We start from the raw sequence: 4,725 nt of genomic DNA, 5'->3' as shown, positions 1-4,725 counted from the left end.
TCTCCGCTTTCTGCAGCAGGGATGGATTTAATTCCCTAAATTCGAGCCCAAGTCAATTCCCTTACCCTGTAAATTCAATTTAATTCAAATTAAATTCCAGGTCAGTCTTTGAATTCAGATAATTGAATTCCTCTCTATTCCAATGTTAGGTATGTTCGAATAATTCAATATTATCCCCAACAATTCCACAAATTTAAATTCAATTCAAATTAAAGTCTCCACTTCACAAGTTAATTCAATATATTAATTGGAATTTCAAATAAAAATTGTAATTGACCCTAACCCTGCTCTGCAGGAACACAGACAAACTTGTCAGAACTGCTTATAACTGGAATCATATGCCTTGGCATCCCGAATATTGCGTGTTGACATTGGTAGTTTATTATAACTTTACATTTAATACAAGACATAACTTCACAATATGACTTAAATATAGTCGACTTCAATGGTCGGGTGATATCGGTAATCGTTTATTGATGTCACAAAATAAAGACAACTTTTGTTTACTGTTGCCATAATGGACAACGTAACTAGCTTACTCCGCAGACCATGCCGTCGAATGACACGGGCCCACGTAACGTTCCCCATTATCTGAGAAAGCAAGCTGCTAGCAATATCAATATGAAGTGTAAAATTGTCAGCGTGTCATATGAACCGTACTTAATGTAATCCTAATAGTGTGTATATCCTTTCTTTATTCAACATAAAAACCCTGGTTGCTAGTCAACCAGAAGAAAGCATTCCATCCTAGCCTTGCAACCTCAGTAGCAAAAGTTCTGTCACCAACCTTTGTCATACAACCCTAACATTACTGAACCAATTGTAAACCCCATATATATTGAACATGAAATAATACCATATATATATATATATATACAGTATATACACACACACTACAAAAACGGTTTGCTACATTCCTCCTTTACAGATCCAATTGACATACACAGATGATCACGACTGAAACATTCCACAATGAAGCTAGAATCAGATCAGATGGAATGTCGCCCTCAGGCGGTGCAAACGAAGCCAACCCCACTTCATCAAGACGTCACCAATATGAAGTGACAACTCCTGCACACACGCACTGTTTCTTTGAACATGAAATAATAACACCATTTTCCTATTTGCTAAGTTAACCAGTGGTGGAAAAAGTACCTAATTGCCATACTTCAGTAAAAAAGTAAAAAGTAACCTTAATATAAAATGACTTAAGTAAAAGACACCCAATAAAATACAATTTGAGTAAAAGTCAAAGTATTTGGTTTTAAATATATGTAAATATCAAAGTAAAAGTATAAATAATTTCAAATGGCTTATATTAAGCAAATCAGATGGCACAATTGTATTGTTTTATATTTATTAACGGATAGCCAGTGGCACACTACAACATCACAGACATAATTTACAAATGAAGCACGTGTGTTTCGCGAGTCCTCCAGATCAGAGGCAGTAGGGATGTTCTCTTGATAAGTGAGTGAATTGGACCATTTTCCTGTCCTGCTAAGCATTCCAAATTTAACTAGTACTTTTGGGTGTCATGAGAAAATATATGGAGAAAAAAGTACATTATTTTCTTTACAAATGTATTGAAGATAAAGTTCTCAAATATAAATAAAGTAAAGTACAGATACAACAATAAACTACTTAAGTGGTACTTTAATAAAGTCATTTTACTTAAGTACTTTACACCACTTAAGTTAACACACTTAAAACAGGAAACTAATTGTCTTTTTCAATCAAGGCCTGTTCATACATGATGCGTTTTCCTATTTTAAATCAACAAAAGGCAACAAAAAAAATAAACAAGATTCATGGCAAATTGTTTAGCATAAAAATGTAACCAAGCGGAGTGAACCACACAAGCCGATAAAGTAACCAAAGACTCATCAACAGTTCAAGCCATACAAAACAGAAATGCAGGTGAGGTAACTGAATAGGCAAATACTGTAGCGAAAGCTGCATTAGAAGTCCTATACAGAAGCACTGTCTGACGCATGGTGATACAGACGGTCTTCCTATTCTTTTTCTATCTATATAAATAGGTTACACTGTACCTTTACTATCCAAATGTCTAAGCTACCCATATGCATTGCATTATGTCATTGATTAGGCAAAAAATGCCTGAGGCACCATATTTTGGAACATTATTTTTAAGACACTGTATTTTAATGCTGATATAGCCATTGAATCCTCAAGGTTCTGTCTTGCAATATTGTAACTATGAAGTACAGAAAACACAATAGATGTAAATTGGCAAGAGCTGGTCAGGCCATAAAAACATCATTCATGATGGTTACATCCAAGATAAAGCCATTACATCCAAGATAAAGCATCCTGTGGTAAATTCTCTCTATTATACTGCCTTTGTGAACCAAGCAGGGGTATCAATTGAAATGAGAATAATAGTATTATTCAAGTATATTACCCAGAGAAATGGATGCAAAGTCAAAACATTTTTCTGCATCAACTACAACCTATGATATATAAATGAGGGGAAATCTAATAAAATCCTTAAAGGTCAAATGCAGCTGCTTTTATCTCAATATTAAATAATTTCTGGGTAATGCGATTGTTTTTAAATCAAAATGGTCAAAAATAAGCAAAAATAGCAAAGAGCCATTTCTCAAGCAATAATGTTACTAGGACCGTCTGGAAGTGGTCCGAGTGTGGATGGAAAAACAGAAAATTAGGTTTGGAACACTTTCTTATTGGTCTATTAACTAATATACTGGCAATCGTTCACATATCAAAACTTCATCTCACCAAAACAGGGTGAAATTTCAAGGGGGTCTTTTCAAACAGCTCTTACACTGAAAGTGCATTGTCATCATTTTCAATTTCACAGTACTATTCCAACCTCATAGTGTGGAAATATAAAACACAGGGAAATCAAGTTGTTGACTAAACTGGGCCTTTAATTTACCCCCCGCAATGCAACACACTTTTGGGCTTCAAAGTTCCCATACTACTCCTCATATGTAGCTTTAACCCATCCTTAGATGAACGGGACGATGTTTGGCGTAATCAACGGACTTCCCAACTAACGGACCCTTTGGTACGCTCCATATCGGTGATGGAAGGAAACCAAAATGGCCTCAAATAATAAATACTTTTCCTAATTCAAGTGAATCATCTTAAACCACAATGAAGCAAATTATTATGTTTTTGATGAACAATTGCCTAAGACCTTTGTCACAGCTAAGAGAACTGTAAATTATCTCCAAAGAGAGGACAGTACAGAATGTCCATAGAAGCGGTCTTAACTAATATTTAGGCTATATTGAGCTTAAAGCTACCTATTAGCTATACTACCTTATATGTTCACTACCTACCTGGTCCATTGTACCCTCAGACCATTAACATGCTCTTCTCAGCTATAAGACAAAGTCTCTCCTATAAATAACAACGGCCATCACCATATAATATTAATCTTCATGTTATTGAAGCACAGTTAAGATATGGCACTAACAGATACATATGGTTCTCTCTCCTTCCCTGATGTCAAGTATTCTCATCAGTGAATAGATGTGTATGGGCTTATAGGTATCACCAGAGCCATGTATATAGAGATTTGGGCCTAATTTTAGAATGTTGAATAATTGTTCTAATTTCTGTCATGTTTTGTCATTGATTATCATGTCTTGTCCCTGTGCTTCCCCTTCTATTCGTTTCCCTCTGCTGGTCTTAGGTTCTTTCCCTCTTTCTATCCCTCTCTCTCCCCCTCCCTCTCTCCCTCTCTCGCTCTCTCTCTATCGTTCCGTTCCTGCTCCCAGCTGTTCCTCATTCTCCTAACTACCTCATTTACTCTTTCACACCTGTCCCCTATTTTGCCCTCTGATTAGAGTCCCTATTTCTCCCTCTGTTTTCCGCTTCTGTCCTTGTCGGATCCTTGTTTGATGTTTGCTGTTCTGTGTCCTTGTTCCGCCCTGTCGTGCTTCTGCCTTCTTCAGATGCTGCGTGTGAGCAGGTGTCTATATCAGCTACGGCCTGCGCCTTCCCGAAGCGACCTGCAGTCTGTGGTCGCGTATCCAGTGTTCCCCTCTACTGCCTAGAGGATTTCAGTTTTCCTGTTTGACTTTACCTGAGATTATATCCAGGATTATCGTTTTTGTTATAGACTGGAATAAAGACTCTGTTTCAGTTAAGTCGCTTTTGGGTCCTCATTCACCAGCATAACAATTTCAGACATTCAGTTACATAGCATTATTTACATATTCCCCATGTCATGTTAATGGGATGCTGCCATGTAATTGGAAAGTGTCATGTAAATGCATCATAATGCTCATTCTAGACATTTTATACCATGGCATTGTTGAATACTTGTTTCTGATTGGTTTAAAGGTCTTTCAAGAGTGTGCATTATTTCCCTATAACACGGCATATCAGCGAGGTAGAATTAAGTGGTTTTCGTTCATTCTTACATGTTCAATGTTTGAGCTGCTTTTGAAAGAAAAAGTCAAGTTGAAAACATTATTGGTAATGTTAAATTTGATTTTCATAATAGCAACTCTGTGGAAGGTTAGTGCCACTTGGAACACCTTCCACGCCGTTCATTATTTTACATAGAATGCATAGCCCCTCGATTATTCCTTACATATTCCTCATGTAATGTTAATGGGGCACTAACATGGCTGCTATAGAATGCTGTAGTGTTGGGCCTCCCGAGTGACAAAGTCATCTAAGGCACTGCTTCACAGTGCTGATGACCCACTACAGCCTGGGGTT

Source organism: Oncorhynchus gorbuscha, linkage group LG12 (genome assembly GCF_021184085.1).
Source record: "Oncorhynchus gorbuscha isolate QuinsamMale2020 ecotype Even-year linkage group LG12, OgorEven_v1.0, whole genome shotgun sequence".
NCBI classification, from domain to species: domain Eukaryota; kingdom Metazoa; phylum Chordata; class Actinopteri; order Salmoniformes; family Salmonidae; genus Oncorhynchus; species Oncorhynchus gorbuscha.
This window is presented reverse-complemented; position numbering follows the sequence as displayed.